The following is an 18,658-nucleotide window of genomic DNA, read 5'->3' as shown; positions in this document are numbered from 1 at the left end:
TGCTAGACATTAATGCCCATCTTATCCTGTAATTCAAACCTTCAATGTCTCTAAGTTTCCACGTCACCACAAAGGATAAAATATCAAGCTTGTGACAACAGTCCTTATTGTTTGGCCTTGTTTCTATATACAAATATCTATATACAAACTTTACCTTGGCCATATCAAAGTTAGAATTTCTCTAAACTCCATGTTAGTTTTAGGTAGATTTTTTTTTCCTTATTTTCCCTAAAATAATGCCCTTTTATTTCCCCCTATCTGAATAACTACTAATCTTCCAAGTAAAGTGTAATCATCGTTTCCTCTTTGAGGCATCTATTTTATTAACCCTACTACAGTTAATCAATCTACTATTTTACCTTTTCATCTAGCTCATAGGTCTTCTAGTTCTTACATGTAGCTATTTATGTTCATTTTTTTTCCCTATTAGACTGACATCATCTTGAAGGCAGAATCTCTCTTATTTCTCTCCCAGTGCTTAGTCTAATCATAGCTGGGAAAAGGATAGGCACAAGATGTATTTGTTGAATAAGAGATTGATGAGATCTTTTTAAAAAAAGAAATAGAATGAATTATTTTCATGATAAGAAGTTTCTAAAACACATGTATTTGTCAGTGAGTATGACTATATCCTGGACTCTGGGGATGAAAGTGAGCAAATCTATCCATTACATTCACTCCTCAAGGCCTATATTTTTATGATGTCATATTCAGATTTCACTTTATATTTAAAAATACGCTAGACAGGAGAGGATCCAACATGTTACATACCACATTATTCTGTTCAAAAGAACTAAAATCTGCCTAGGTGTACAAGAAGTTCAAGGCTATTATTTCAAGAAATAAAATCTAGACTCTAAAGCATACTAATAAAGCCCAATGTAAAATTCAAAGAAGAGGTGATATGTATATACAATGGAGTATTATTCAGCCATAAAAGGAATGAAATCTTGCCATTTGTAAAAACACATATAATGTGAAGCTAAATCAATTAGAGAAAGACAAATACTATATAATTGCATTCATGTGTGGAATGTAAGATACAAAACAAAGGGGGAAACGGGGGAGAGAGAGATTGAGACATACAAATCAAGAAAGAGACTATTAACTAAAGAGAATAAACTGATGATTACCAGAGAGGAGGTGGGTGGGGGATGGGTGAAATAGGTGAAGGGGATTAAGAGTCCTGTTATCATGATGAGCACTGAATAATCACAAAATTGTTGAATCACTGTATTGTACACCTGAAACTAATATAACATTGTATATTAACTATACTGGAATTAAAATAAAATTTTAGGGAATGCCTGGGTGGCTCAGTGTTGAGCGTTTGCCTTTGGTTCAGGGTGTGATCCTGGGATCCTGGGATCAAGTCTCACATCAGCCTCCCTGCAAGGAGTCAGGAGCCTGCTTCCCCCTCTGCCTATGTCTCTGCTTCTCTCTCTGTGTCTCTCATGAATAAATAAAATCTTTTTAAAAAATTAAAATAAAATTTAGGGGCACCTTGATGGCTTAGCCATTGGACTTTTAATTTCAGCTCAGGTCATGATCTCCAGTTGTGAGATTGAGATTCTCTCTCTCTCTGTCTCTGTCTCTGTCTCTCCCTCTTTCTCTCTCCCCCTCCCTCCCCATCCCACTCACTCTCTCTTTATTTATTTATTTATTTATTTATTTATTTATTTATTTATTCATTCATTCATTCATTCATTTATTTATTCATTCATTCATTCATTCACCACTCACTCTCTCTTAAAAAAAATCCCTTATATTTAAAAAGTACTATAACCAGGTTTGATTTTTATACTTCAGGTCATACTTTCCTTATTGCATATTTCCTACTCTTTCACAATTTATTTATTTTTGTTTTTTATGTATGTGATAGCCTTGATATTTCCTTAGTGCCATGTCACATTTTAAGAAATATTAACACATATCCTAGTTATTTATCAGGCATCAGAGAATGGAATATATTTAAGTGAAAGGAAAGCACAAAGTCTAAAAGATTACTTGTATGTTCTCCCAGCAATTCAGGCCTAACTTCATTAGCATCTATTTGGGAGTGATGAAAGCAAGACTGAAAGAGAGGTAAAGCATTTTACACATATTGTAAATGATAGCCAACAACCCCTTGGGACTGAAAAGGAGGAAGCATTAATTATGTATTTCAGTTTTGCATCTGGAATACTGGCAAAACAACAGCATTTACCAAAACTGCAAAAGAAGAATTCCACTTGTGAGGGAACATGATGATTTCATTTTTCACATGATGAACATGAGGTGAAAAAGACCTTGAGTTAGAGATTTACTATTGCCATAAATGAAAATAGGACTTAAGGTTAGTTAGTAGTAGCATATTCAGAAACTATTTCTATAAATACAAAGTCTGAAAGCAGGAGAGCTAATTATTTCTCACAGGAAATAGAATAGGAGAATATCAATAGACTGGGGCTTTGGTCTTATGAAATGTTCATCATTGGGACTGAGACAAAGGGAAGGAGCTGGTAAAGAGAGAGAGGTTCAGGTGAGAGAGAAATAGGATAGTGCAAAGTTAGGGAAATGTTAATATGTTAATATGTATGCATTAAAACAGGATTTAAACTCAATTTAAAATTAGTTGAGAAACATGTTTTTTTTTTCTTTTGCATTTAAGACTTCTAGACTTCTATTTCTGTGGGATCAATCCCTGAAAAATGACCCACATTAGGAAACACAAGAAGTAATCAAGCACTGGGCTTTTATAAACCATCCATTTACCAATCTTCTACAAAAGCAGAAATTAAATAAAAGCCAATAAGATGGGAGATGTTTATAGAAGGAGTAAAGTACCAAGATAGAGAATATAGAAATAGTCAACTCTTATATCAAATTATTAAAGGTATGTAGTGAATTCAGTAGAACCTGAAGCAAATATTTTCTGGCTGTACCATTTGAGTAAAAACCTGATATTCGTGTTTATATGTTTACACAAAAATGGGATATTTAAAATGAGGTAGAGTAGGGGAAAAAAAAGCCCATCAACTTTCTTCTCTAAGCCTGACCAAATTATTGACAAGCAATCAGGAAGTTGGTGGTCCAAAAACTATTTGTCAATACAAGAGGAGAAAGTTGTTAGAAATCAAAGCAGAATGAAAAGTGACAAAGTAGGTAACTTTTACAGATCAGTGCTTATCTAACAGTTTAGTTAATTCTCTGACTATATCAACTTCATTTATTGGGTACCTACTATATATAAGATACTTTTCTGGGCAACGTGTAACTTACAGTGGCATTTAATTTACAGTCTCTCCATCAAGAAACTTATAGTCATATTGAAAAATAACTCAAAAGGATTTATAAATGTCAAGGTTTTAAACCCTAAGGAAGCTTAGTGAACTCATATTAAAACTATTTTCTGGAGTCTCAAATATGTTAAATAAGACCTTTAATTGCTAATGATTTGGGCTTATTTTTACATGCTGTTTCCTCTAAAAGCATTAAAATATGAGTTATCAATACTAATAATACTAAAAATAACAATATAATACCTATTACAAGATGACATGATTAACTGCTAAGGTAACAATATAGGAAATCAGTACTATTAATTCAGGAAAGCAAAACATAATAAAAATTGTAAAAACTATAGTACACTAATGAAGATACTTGTTTGAGTCATTTTAAGTTTAATGAAATATCCCATTCTTCCAATTTGCTACTTTTTTGTTGTTAACATATGAATGAAACATAAATGAGAATAAAATCAACTCATAAACTCCAACTGAAGACAGAGTATATTGTTAAATCAGAGTTAGTCCAAATCTACCCCTTGAATACAAAGATTTTTAGGGGCTAAAGATGTGTACCACAGATTTTGAAGCAGTCTTTCATAAACACAAGCAAAGACTCTCATTCAGTGATGTTTGCTTTCATCACACACAGACAGCAAGCCCAGTCCACATGCCCTGTGCCTCTCCACACTGGCTACATACCAACTGCTATTTGGTATTTAAGGAACACTTTCTGTGATGAGTGCAATGTGTTCATTAATCCCCATTCATTTTTGAGAAGTCATTTCTGGAAGATTTTTGCAAAGGTCACAATACTGTTAGGTATATGGAAACAGTGACTCACAGAGAAATTGAAGAATATGATAGCAGCATTATCAAATACTGTGTTTCACTGGGGTCAAAACTTCCTTCTAATCTACATAGTATATACCAAACAGATGGAGTGTGAAAACAAACCTTTGCTGTGGGTGGCCTTATCTTTTCAGCCAAAACAGTACACATATACCCACAAAAGATATGTATCTGATAAATCTCCCAAAAAAATATTTCAGGGTTTTTTTTTCTCAAAATATCTGACAAATTTCTTTGTAATGCTTAATCGATTTCCCAAATAATCTAAATTCTGGAAATCAGTTATTCAGCTTTATTCATATTAGTAAAAACACACAGTCTCCAACAGTTGGATAGTAGTTAAGGAATTTATGTTTCATGAAATTGATAGAGTCTTAATTAGCCAACTCTCAGAATAGGGTCATGCAGAGAAACAGAGAAGTGTTTACCATGTAACATTTGGTAGGAAAAAGTAAATATATGATTTTCTGATATTATGATTACAACTGTGAAAAATGTATATGGAATTTTTGGAAGGCTAAAACAATATGAAAAAAAATTTAAATACATTCTGTTGTTGGGTTCAGTGTATTTTTTCTTCATAGACATGATTTATGTTGACATAATCTTCTCTGTATTATCATCAAAATCATAGTTAAATTTTATTTATTATTATTTTTTTATTTTAGAAAGTGCTTGGCTTTTGTCTCAACTATTCCATTCTTTTCTGGTCACAGCTGTTGTTCTACAATGAACTGACCTAAGTAAAGTGAATAACATGCAAGTGGATTCTAAGTCTGTTGACATTTGTTTTCCAACTGGACTTTTTGTTTACTGAGTTATCTTTGTCAAGAGCTCTGGTTTAGAATGTTTTGCAAAAACTAATTGTTATAAACAAAAATATTTAATATCCCAAGAAATGCCATTGTAATTTGCAAAAGGCAGTTACTGGAAAGAACAGATCTCATATGGATTTTTAATTATAAGACTGATATAAATTTCCAAGCAAATGTCATCTACTATGCTGCTGGCCTTTATATGGCCTTCAGATGTAGCAATTCAATAATTTATTTAGTGAATAGTGTTTGCAAAATTCTGTCACAGGTATTAGGAGGAATCTGAAATAATAATATAAAGCTTTTGTACAAATTTGACTTTGCACAGCATTAATAAATCAAGCCAAGTTTTTGTTGTTTCTTTTTCAATTCTTTTTTCCCAAATGAAGGAAATGATACTTGTAGTACTTATCTGTCTCATATAAATGGGTTACCATGTAATCAAGCCAAGAACAGAATATAAATCAATGCTCTTCATTCTAGCATATTCATGTTTTCTCTCAGGAAAAACAAAAACAGAACCTGTGGTAGCTTACATGATCTTAGCCCATTTGTGTTACTCCCATGAATCCCATGAATGTGTTATATTACATGGCAAGAAACGTTTGAGATGTAATTAAAATCACTAACCAGCTGACCATAAAATAAGGAGATTATGCACAATCTATTCACACTGACCCCTAAGAGGGGAGATCCTTCTCTAGTTGGAAGCAGCAGTGAGAGATTCAAGTCATGGCACAGGAAGGATTGGATCTTCCACTGTTTTTTTGAAGGCAAAGAGGACGACAAGAAAAACATGAGATGGGGATCCCTGGGTGGCGCTGCGGTTTGGCGCCTGCCTTTGGCCCAGGGCGCGATCCTGGAGACCCGGGATTGAATCCCACGTCAGGCTTCCAGTGCATGGAGCCTGCTTCTCTCTCTGCCTGTGTCTCTGCGCCTGTCTCTCTCTCTCTGTGACTATCATAAATAAATAAAAATTAAAAAAAAAAAAAAAAAGAAAAGAAAAACATGAGATGGAAATGAATTCTGACTCCAAAATGCAGATGAAAACTGCACCCCTGGCTGACCACTGAATTTAGACTGATAGGATCCCAAGAATCCTCTCAAGCTTTTTTGGACTTCTGACCTTCTGAAATGTGAGATAATAAACAGATGTTTTTAAACCACTAAATTTTTGGTAAATTTTTGGTAAATTGTTGTAATAGCTGCAGTAGGAGTCAATAAAAGTGTCTGTCCTGGTACCTGTATGTGAAAAAAATAGAAAAGCAGATAAAGTTTTACAGTTTAATTTACTTCACTTTCTTTTTCTCCCTGTGTCTTCCTTTTGTTGTTTTCCTCTCCTTCTGAAGCTATCCAAGGGCTACCAGCTGTAGTGCAGCCCCCTGCTAGGGATAGTTCTTTCAAGATAAGTACACATGTTGAACATCAACCTCATCGACATTCCCTTTTTCTTTAAATCTGGCTGATAACTAGGGAGAAAGGTAAGGACTGCTTCTCAGATTTCCCCAGTGGCATTTCCATTTCAAGTCTGGATACATGAAGGAACAGCTCAAAAGTCATAAATCTTAAATGATGAAATTTCCATCATGCTGATAGGTGGGTAAGATATAATGCATTGGGTGGGTAATCTCTAATATGTGTTAAAACGACCATGACCATGGACCTGCACATCAGCAGCAGGTGGGCACCTGTTAGAAATGCAGAATCCCAGTCTCCACCTCAGAAATACAAAATCATTGTTCCTGTATCTGAACAAGATCTCCAAATGATGCACATATATTAAAGTTTGAGAAGTTCTGTCTTAAATTGCACTATGTGGGTGAAATATCCTGTCACAGTTTGGAAGATTCTCTCTGCTAATAGCATCCTCTCACTAAAGCAAGGAAATAATCAGGAGATTCCCTGAAGTTCAAATTTAGAACCGCTGTTTCCTTATATTGAGCATTTATTTTGTACTAGAGATTATGTTTATCTCATTATGCCATTTAAATTTCATAATTAACATGAGGTTGATACTAATATCCATACATAATCCAGGAAGAAACTAAACTTTTGAAGTAAAAGAAGTTAATTACATTGTCTAAGGCCAACTTAACTGAAATTGGAATCTGGGCAGGCTGACATTCTAGCATTTGCGTAACTGTAGTTAGTCACTACATTGTAATGTCTTTTATTAAGTTTTAAAGTAGGATCTAAATTGCCAAATTATCAAATGTATCAAAACCTAAAATTCTATCTCCCAACTACTCCCTATACCATATCGAAAGGCCAAACAAAAACAAAATCTTAAAATCATCCCATATCCTTTACATATTACTTTACCATGAACTGTTAAAACAGACAAAAAAAAATATGGTTTCATGTAAATAGCCCTGTTGTCCCGATTTAACTCTTTGATGTTTCTATATTTCATCTGAAGGAGAAAAAGAAATATATTCTATGAAAATATCTAAATAAATTAATTAAACCGTATATTACAATAAGAAAACTTTGGTATGTATGAGTGCTTAATTTTTATTAAGCACGTATGCACTAGATATTTAAGAACTTCATACCCATTAAATATTTAAGTTACTTCTGCATACAGATGATTTAAACTGAGTTAACTGATAAACTGAGACTTAAAGTTTAAATAATTTTCTTTCCAAAGATCACACAATGGAGCTAAAATAGCAAGTCAGACTAGTCTGACAGCAAAAACCATACATGTAACAATTCATTTTTCCATTTTTGACTACAGAATGCTTTTAATCAAATGAAGGCTCTAGCATTTAAAAATTTGTTATAAAATGAACATTTGAAGAAACTTTAATGGGAATTAAAGGAAGAATGATTAATTTTATCAGATTAAAGCACAGTTCTTTTAAAAACATGAACAAAACAGAAAATGGAAAGGAAGAAACTTAAAATGTAAGGAGTTATTAATCAACTTTATCTCCTAGGCTAATACTGAGGAAAAATAATATGCATGCAAAACATTTAGAACTGCACCTGGAAAATTATAAGCCTTAAATATATCACTTGCCTTTGTTGCTGTTATTACTATCACTGTACTAATCTCAGTGTATATACCATTCTAATCTCATGGAAGATGAAATACACATCTCTTCCGTTACATATAAGATAGATATTCTAAATTTCAGAATTTATTTTCTCCTTAAAAAAACTCTAACATTTTAAACAAATATCATTTTAGAGTTTTAAACTAACGAAACAAACCATCATACCTAAACTTATTCTTTATCATTTATACTATTAACCTTTAAGTCACTTTTTTATATATCATATATATGTGAACTTTTTAGGTAGTTAACAGTTATTCAAAAATAATAGTGTAAATATAATACTACTGATTATTTCCTATATCTGTACAATATGAGCAAAGTAGAAATTTATAAGATCTTTTTTCAAAAAGAATATTAAATATGAATATATGAATATGCATATATAGTTCTGATACTTATAATGTCTTCTATTCTCAGCATTTAATTCTTATTAAATCCAAAAATGTAATTCATCAGAGTGAGTAATATTTCAGGTTAATATGAGTTTATAAGTGATTTGGCTTTGTTTATGAAAATAGCAAAAGAGGAAGAAACAAAAAGTACAGTGCATTGTAATACAATAGCCTTGTGAAAAATATTTACGTAAGAAAATGTACTATGTTCTCATCTAAATCTTTCACATTTAAAAGTAACTCCTTGTGAGTACTTTACTAACTTTCCTTTACACATGAATACTTGGAGTTACTGAGGTAACTCTTTTCTCATTTTAAATAGACTAAAGGGGAACTTAGTTGGTTTTCTTTCATTTAATGGATAGAACAAAAATTTATTTGTGTAGGTTAAAGTTTAGATAGGTATTTGAAATTTTAAAATCAATTTAATGACAGATAATAATAGTGCTGGTGAAATGCAAATTTTAACAGGATATGCAAACTCTGAAATTTAGGAAAACACCAAATGTTGACAGGGCTTATCTATAAATACATGTGAAAATATCCTATTATAGCCACAAACAACTGAATGTGGATAAAGGGAAATTTTGAAAGTGGCAAGAAATCCTCTGGTTCCAGCAAAAAGACCCGGAAATAGTCACTCTAAATGTAATATTTTTTTACAACTAAAATTTAAACACAAACACACATTCTATTAAAACCACCGTAGTATTAGAGAAATAAAAACACATTTGAATAAAAAATGAATATAAGTAATTACCATGTGAAAGGCACTTAACCAGACTTTCTAAAGAAAGCAAAATTCCATTTAACTAATTATGTGTCTATTACATGTTGGATATTGTACTAAACATTATACGCCATTTCTTGCCCTAAAAATTATACAATATGAATGGAAATATGAATGAAGAGGGTGAGAGAGAGACACTTGGGCTGACATGATAGTATAAAAACTTAGATCCCAAGTGTTCCTAAAAAATCATTTAGCTTTTCATGTATTGCCTCCAAATTTTTCCAGATTTTTCTTGTGGAAGATATGCATTCCCCAAAATCTTGGGAGTCAGTAGGGTACAATTTGAATACACTGGAGAAAAAGTCTTTTCCACAACCTGGAATCGGATTACTTATGGGCAGAGAAAGAGTACAACATGTATATGAAACTAAGAATAGAGCCTGCTTTGATAGAGAACACAAGTGTGGAAATTTTTCACTCAACGAAACAGAACAGAATTACAAAGGACATTAAAAGCTATCAGAAGGTTTCATGCAATTGGCAAAGGATGAGCTCTGCAGATCTTACCTAGGAGTAACATAAGATTAAGAGTGTTTGGCTCTTTAATTTCTCTGTTTCTATCCCAGGAAAGTTTTACTTATTTTCCAAACTATAGCCCAGTGTTAACAGCTACATAAGTTAGTTTTCTTTTTTTTTTTTTAATATATATATTTTTTTATTTATTTATGATAGTCATACAGAGAGAGAGAGAGGCAGAGACACAGGCAGAGGGAGAAGCAGGCTCCATGCACGGGGAGCCCGACGTGGGATTCGATCCCGGGTCTCCAGGATCGCGCCCTGGGCCAAAGGCAGGCGCCAAACCGCTGCGCCACCCAGGGATCCCATAAGTTAGTTTTCTAAATATCCAGTTAGTTTAAATTATTCACCATAAATTTTATACATAGATCAATCACACTGTATATTTTTACACATTCTATTAGAGATGAAACAGAAAACCCAAATGACACGGAGAAAAATATTTACCTAGGGAAACACACCAAAGTTGGGAATAAATAATACATGCAATAACAATATTATCTTTCTGTTATTAATCTCAATTTTTGAAACATTCAATTGTAGAGTTTAATATTATACTTGAATCTATTTATTTCCTGTCAAATAGTATAATTTACAGGGATGTATTTTATAAGCTTTAACTCGTAACTACTTTTAAAAATAAAACTATATGAAAACAGATGAGGTAATACCAATTCTTGAGGATATAGTGAGTTCTTACTTCTAGCTGTATGACAGCATGATGGAGTTTACACTTCAGCTTCCCCACTGGACTAAGCCAGAGCTTTTAGGTGTTTCCTGTAGATAAGAGTTGTTTGCCCTACCTGCATAATAATTCCTGGTATTTTCTAGGCTAAGAAAGGCTAGTTGTATTTATTTATTTGTTTATAATCAAAGTTTTATTTTGTTTAGTTCTTCCGTGGATTCATAACATTTCAGAAGAAAATTAAATACTTTAAAGCAATAAAGAGAAAAAAAACCATTTTAGATAAATGAGCTTGGTTGTTTCCTCTGTCTTCAATTCCAAACCACTAAGATATTTATTTCATTAAGAATTAAAATGGTTCTGGGCAGCCCAGGTGGCTCAGCGGTTTAGCGCCGCCTTTGGCCCAGGGCCTGATCCTGGAGACCTGGGATCAAGTCCCACCTCGGGCTCCCTGCATGGAGCCTGCTTCTCCCTCTGCCCCCACCCCCCTCTCGCTCTCTCTTTCTCTGTGTGTCTCTCATGAATAAATAAATAAAATCTTAAAAAAAAAAAAAGAATTAAAATTATTATAATCTTCCTCTCTATTTTTTACAATGGTTTAAAAATTAATCTATTCTGTGATAGGGGCTTTGCTTATAGTTCAAAAAATCTTTTAAAAAAGGAATAGAGATGTGTATGTAAGTGTAAAAGACAAATACAGAGTGACACTGATATAAGAATAGATGGACATAGATTCTGGATACCAGTTATACCAAACTATTTGCCCTGTAGTTCTACAGCTTCCCATCCTTAAATGAATCACAGAGGATTATTTATTCAAGATTGAATTTTTTTCCAAGTCTAATACATAAATGGATTGTAAAACTTAGAGTGTTAGAGTAAGTTGACTGAAGGTTGATGAAGACAAAGCAATCTTAAGAATAAAGCTTATTCTTAACAACAAATCAATAATAAAAGCAAAAAAAAAATTGGTACTTATCTGGAAGACTACTATAGTTAATACATAGGAAGGCAGAATTTACGTGGCTTTAGAATTTACATTTAAGGCTTTACAGCAGTTAAATTAGTAAAAGTCCACAGATATTAGTTTGGAGATGTGGAAACATTGTATTTCATCCAAACTCAAGGATATATTAAATTTAGAGATTATAAACAATTCCTTAGATATATGGTTTATTAATTTATTACTGATAGTACAACTTTAAAGAAATCATAAAATCCAATCAAAATTATTTAGATCTTAAAGATGACCGCTTTAAAATTTAAATATAAAAAAATAAATATAACTGAATAAATTATGTAATAACCACTTGCAAGAAATGCATTAACCAAAAGATTTTGTGAGTGCTGATCCATAAGTGCCAGGTACTATGGCTAAGTATATATGTTTCATTTAATCCTGACAATCCCATATTTCAGTTTACAGAATTGTCCTCATTTTATGAATAAGAAAATAGTGCCTTTGAATAAATAAATGAGTTTTCTAAGGATATGCAGATACCAGCTATTGTTACAACAGGTGTTAAAAATTCAGGAACACAATTTTAGTTCTTAGTCTCTCCAACACACTATTATTTTGCCATTTTAAGAAGCAATTATCTGAGGAAGTTGGAGAGATGATGGAAGAGGAGGATCTAAGCTCACTCCTCCCAGGGAGACAACTAGGTAACACTCACATCAGTGTAAAATGACCTGAAGACTAGCAGAACAAACTCCATAACTAAAAGTAGAGAACAGGCCACATGCAAAAGGGTAGGATGGGTGGAGATATAGTGGGGAGCTGAAGGAACTGAGGAGAGGGGAGAAAAACAGAACCTCACACCGGGGAACCAAGGCAGGGAGGATAAATCCCTATAACATTTGGCTTTGAAAACCAGAGGGGCCAAATCTGAGTTCTTACAACCAGTGGGACTTAAAACTTAGAATTTTAAAATTCAGTGGCTTTTCTCAGGGAGCACATAGAGGGCAAAAGGAAGCTGAGTTCCTGCCCTAAAAAAAAAAAAAAAAAAAGCATGACAATAGCCCAGGAAGATATAGCATAAGCATAGAAGCAGTGTTTGAAAAACACCTGGAATGCATGGGAGGGAGAATTATTTACTAATCTCAGAGTAACCTGAAGCAGCAGGGTTCCTTGAAGGACTTCTTCAGGAACAAAGGAGCTGGCAGGTACCCTAGTAGGTTCCCTGCTACAGCTACACCTACCCCTCGAGCAAACCCCCACCCTTCCCTCCTAGCATAAGCACATGGTGACCTGAGGGAACCAGCTTGTGTAGGCATTGACTCCCTTACTTGCTTATACCAAGTCCCACCCTACTGGATTTTGGTGTTTTCACCCTTTCCAATTACACCTGCCTCAGTGGGAGGGCTGTGGGTCCACTTCTGCAGAAGACCTGTACAAACCTTGCCAATGTTACATATCCTGCCATGCACTTTGTGGGGAACCGTGGTCCCTGTGGTGGGAGAGCAGCCACACAGAAGATGAACTTGCATCTTGTTAAAACTGTGTGCCCCACCCCAGGCATCCCTGTCCTATCAGCATGTCCCCTCCAATACACTCTTGGCTGGAGCACATTCAAACTGAGGCCAGAAGCCTGGTAGTGTGCAACTAGCCCCAACAGAAGCCAACATGACTCCAAAGTGACTTCTGCCCTGGGGTCAAGGGGGGATAACAAAATATAATGGTCAAACCACTGCTCCAGCAGTGGGCTGGGGGCAGACAGTGGGTCTGATTGCAGACCCCACTCACCAGTGAAAACTCAGGGAACAACACAGGGATAGTGCTCTATAATTTTGGGCTACTGCACCTTTGGAAAAGATCTGGTCTGATTCAATTCAAGCCCAATGCAGTCCTAGAAAGATCCACTAACATGTTAGGGACTAAACACTGTCCATAACATGCAAAGAGAGCCACAGCAGATGATCGAGCTAAAGGTAAAAGCAGCTAAAACACAACATCAGGGTGCACACAACATACATAGGAGACATCCCTAAAGCACTAGCTTCTGGTGAATAGGAGACACTGCACTGCAGGGCACTACAGAACCTCTTCCTCACAAGGCCATTTTCAAGAGCAGGATATGTAGCTGACTTTATTAACAGAAAGACACAGAGAGTTAGATAAAATAAGGAGAAAAAGAAATATGTCCCAAATAAAAGACTAGGACAAAATCACATCAAGACATCTAAATGAAATAGATAAAAGTAATATGCCAGATAAAGAATGTAAAGCAATAATCATAAAGATACTCACTGGATTTGAGGAGAAAAGTGGAAGATACCAGTGAGACCCTTACCAAACAGATGATGAAGAACCCAATCAGAGGTGAAGAACGCAATAAATGAAATTTTAAAAATATACTAGGTGAAATAAATAATAGACTAGAGGAAGCAGAATGAATCTGTGACCTGGAAGACAAAGTAATGGAAAGTAATCAATCTAAGCAAGTAAGAGAAAAAAAAAATATGTAAAATTAGAATAGACTTAGGGAGCTCAGCAACTCCATCAAGTGTAATAACATATGCATCATGGGGATCCCAGAGTGAGAAGAGAAAGGAAAAGGGCAGAAATTTTATTTGAAGAAATAATATTTGAAAACTTCCTGAGTCTGGGAAGGAAAGAGATACCCACATCCAGGAAGCACACAGATCCAACAACAAAATCAACCCACAGAGGTCCACACCAAGACATTTAGTAATTAAAATGATAAAAAGTAGTTATAAAGAGCTTTAAAAGCTGCAGGGATGGGGGAGAAGCATGAAAAGACAGTTACATACAAGAGAAACTCCATAAGGCTATGTCAGTGGATTTTTCAACAGAAACTTTATAGGCAAAATGGGAGTGCTATGGGGTGCCTGGGTGGCTTAGTCGGTTAAGCATCTGCCTTTGGCTCAGGTCATGATCCCAGAGTTCTGGGACCAAGCCCCACATTGATCAGCAGAGAGCCTACTTCTCCCTCTCCCTCTGTCTGCAGCTTCCTCTGCTTGTGCACTCTCTTTCCATGCCAAATAAATAAATAAATAAAATCTTTAAAAAAGGAGAGTGCTGGGATATATTTAAAGTGCACAAAGGAAAAAGAACTGTAGCCAAGAATACTCTACCCAGCAAGGCTAGCGTTCAGAATATAAGGAAGAAGAATTTCCCAAACAAAAACTAAAGGAATCCATGACTATTAAGGGAGCTCTACAAAAATTGTTAAAGGAAAATGACTGGGAAGGAAAGACCAAAATAAGAGCAAGAAAAGTAGGAAGCACGAAAACAGTAAAAATAAGTATATCTGTAAAAATCAGTCAAAGGATTCACAAAATAAAAGATGTAAAGTGTGGCACCATCTACCTAAAATGGGAGGATGAGTAAAAAATGGGTTCAAACTTAAGTGAACATCAACTTAATATAGACTGCTACAGGCAGAAGATGTTATATACAAACCTAATGGTAACCACAAATCAAAAACCTGCAATACATACACAAAGAATAAAGAGAAAGCAATTTAATTATATCACTAAAGAAAGCCATCAAACTGTGGAAGAAGAAAGCAAGACAAGAAAGGATCAGAAAAGATCTATAAAAACAACCACAAAACAAATAACAAAATGGCAAAAAATACCGATTAAAAATTACTTTGATTGTAAATAGATAAGACACTTCAATCAAAAGTGAAAGTGAGAGAGTAGATTTAAAAAAAAAAAAGAAAAAAAGGACCCATCTATACGACACCTACAAAAGACTCAACAAAAAACACCAACAGATTGAAAGTGAGAGGATGGAGAAACATTTATCGTGCACATGATGTCAAAAGAAAGTCAGGGTAACAATGCATATATCAGACAAAACAGCCTTTAAAACAAAGACTGTAAAAAGAGATAAAAGAGGATACTATATAATAATAAAGCGGAAGTCCAACAAGGATACATAACAGTTATAAATATTTATGCACTCAACATGGGAGCACTCAAATATATAAAATTGTTAATAACAGTCATAAAAGAACTGACAGTAATATAATAATAGTAGGGGACTTCAACATCTCACTTACAGCAATGGACAGATATTCCAAAATCAAAAAGGAAACAGTGGCTTTGTATGACATACTGGGTCAGATGGATTTAACAGATATGTTCAGAACATTCAATCCTGAGACAGCAGAATACACATTCTTTTCAAATGCATATGACACATTCTCCAGAATTAATCACAAAACAATTTGCCACAAAACAATTCTCAACAAATGCAAAAAGATCGAAGTCCTACCATGCATCTTTTCTGACCATAATGCTATAAAATTAGAAATCAAGTAGAAAAAAATTTTGGAAAGAGCACAGATGTATGGGGATTAAATAACATGCTACTAAATAATAGATGGGTCAACTAAGATATCAAGGAAGAAATCAGAAATTTCATGGAGAGAAAAGAAAATGAAAACACAAGGGTTCAAAATCTTTGAGATGAAGCAAAAGCAGGTCTATGAGGGAAGTTTATAGCAATACAAGCCAACCTCAAGAAGCAAGAAAAATCTCAACCAGCCCTTACAACTAAAGGAACTACAAAAATGACAAACAAAACCTAAAATGAGTAGAGGGAAGGAAATAATAAAGATTAGAACAGAAATAATTGATCTAGAAACTAAAAATACAATAGAACAGATGGATGAAATGAGAAGCTGACTCTGAAGAGATCAACAAAATTGATAAACCTTTAGCTAGACTCATTAAGAGAGAGAGAGGTCAAATAAACAAAATCAGAAATGAAAGAGAAGAGAGAAAACTGACACCACAGAAAAGCAAAGAATTATAAGAAAATACTATGAATAATTCTATGCCAAAAACTGGACAACCTAGAAGAAAAGGATACATTCCTAGAAATATACACTCTACCAAACCGAATCAGGAACAAACTGAAAAATTTGAACATATTATCAACAAGGAAATTGAATCAGTAATCAAACAACTCCCAACAAACAGATGGCTTCACAGATGAATTCAGCCAAACATTTAAAAAAGAGTTAATACTTATTCTTCTCAAACTATTTCAAAAAATAGAAAAGGAAGGAAAACTTTAAATTCTTTCCAAAAAGGTCAGAATTACCCTAACACCAAAACCAGATCAAGACATAACAAAAGAGGAAAATTACAGGCCAGTATCTCTGATGAACATAGATGCAAAAACTCTCAATAAATACCAGCAAACCTAATCCAACAATACATTAAAGAAATCACTCACCATAATAAAATAGCATTTATTCCTGAGATGCAAGAATGGCTCAATATTCACAAATCAGTCAATCACACCACTAAGAAAAAGGATAAAAACCATATGATCATTTCAATGGATGCAGAAAATTCATCTGACAAAGTATAATCTCCTCCATCCATGATAAAAACCCTCAACAAAATAAGTCTAGAGGCAACATACTGCAACATAAGAAAATGCCAACATCCCAACTGGGAAAGAAGTAAAACTTTCACTATTTGCAGATAACAGGATACTATATATAGAAAACTTGAAAAACTCCACCAAAAAAGTACTAGGATTGATAAATGAATTAAGTAAAGTCACAGAATATAAAATTAATGTGCAAAAATCTGTTGCATTTCTATATACTAAAAATGAAGCAGCAGAAGAAAAAACTAAGAAAACAATCCCGTTTACAACTGCACCGAAAATAATAAAGTACCTAGAATCAGCCTAACCATAGAGGTGAAAGACCTGTACTCTGAGAACTATAAAGCACTTATGAAAGAAACTGAACTTGACACAAAGAAATGGAAAGATGACTGGGTGGCTCAGTGGTTGACCATCTGCCTTTGGCTCAGGCTGTGAACCCAGAGTCCCGGGACTGAGTCCCACATTGGGTTTCCTGCATGGAGCCTGCTTCTCCCTATGGAATAAATAAATAAAATCTTTAAAAAAAGAAAAAAGAAAAGACATTCCATGCTCATGGATTGGAAGAACAAATATTGTTAAAATGTCTATACTATCCAAAGCAACCTAAACGTTAATGCATTTCCTATCAAAATGCCAACAGTATTTTTCACAGAACTGGAACAAACAATCCTAAAATTTGTATGAAACCACAAAAGACCTTGAATAGTGAAAACAATCTTGAAAAAGAGAAGCAAAATTAGAAGTATCACAATTCCAGACTTCAAGTTATACTATAAAGCTGCAGTAATCAAAACAGTATGGCACTGGCACAAAAGTAGACACACAGATCAATAGAACAGAGTAGAAAACCCAGAAATAAATCCACAACTATATGATCAATTAATTTTCAACAAAGCAGAAAAGAATATCCAAGGGAAAAGGAAAAGGACAGCCTCTTTAACAAATTGTGTTGGAAAACTAGACAGCTCCATGCAAAAGAATGAAACAGGACCAATTTCTAACACAATACACAAAACTAAACTCAAAATGGATTAAAGACCTAAATGTGGGGCACGTGGGTGGCTCAGTGGTTGAGTTCTGCCTTTAGCTCAGGTCATGATCCTGGTGTCCTGGGATCAAGTCCCACATCAGGCTCCCCAAAGGGAGCCTGCTTCTCCTTCTGCCTATGTCTCTGCCTCTCTCTGTGTGTCTCTCATGAATAAATAAATTAAATATTTATTAAAAAATATAAATATATATGCCAAAAAATAAAGTAATAAAGACCTAAATGTGAGACCTGAAACCATAAAAATCCTAGAAGAGAGCATATGCAGTAATATCTCTGACATGGGCCATAGCAACATCTTTGTTTCCTGATGCAAGGGAAACAAAAGTAAAAATAAACTATTGGGAGTGCATCAAAACAAAAAGCACAGTGAAGGAAACAATCCACAAAACCAAAAGGCAACCTATGGAACAGGAAAAAATATTTGCAAATGACATATCTGATAAAGGATTAGTATCCAAAATATATAAAGAACTTCAAAACTGAACACTCAAAAAAGCAATCCAGTTAAAAAAAAATCAGAAGATATGAGCAGACATTTTTCCAAAGAAGACATACACAGTCATTTTTCCAAAGAAGATATACAGATGACTAGTAGACACATGAAAAGATGCTCAACATCATTATTAGGCCAAGGCATCCCAGCCTCTCTCTGGCCAGCGGTCTCCCACTGCCCTGGGTGCTGGTTTCCCTGGGGTTGAAGACCTGGTGTTCAGAGGCCTGTTGGATTTTCTCTCCTGCTGAACTTGTGACTGACATGAAAACTATTTTTTTGTCTTGCTTTGGACAAGGAAATCTTGCCCTCTTCCAACTCCTAGAAATTGTGTGAAATTCTAAAGCCAGGTAC

Source organism: Canis lupus, chromosome 13 (assembly GCF_048164855.1).
Source record: "Canis lupus baileyi chromosome 13, mCanLup2.hap1, whole genome shotgun sequence".
NCBI classification, from domain to species: domain Eukaryota; kingdom Metazoa; phylum Chordata; class Mammalia; order Carnivora; family Canidae; genus Canis; species Canis lupus.
Note: the sequence above shows the minus strand (reverse complement) of the source record.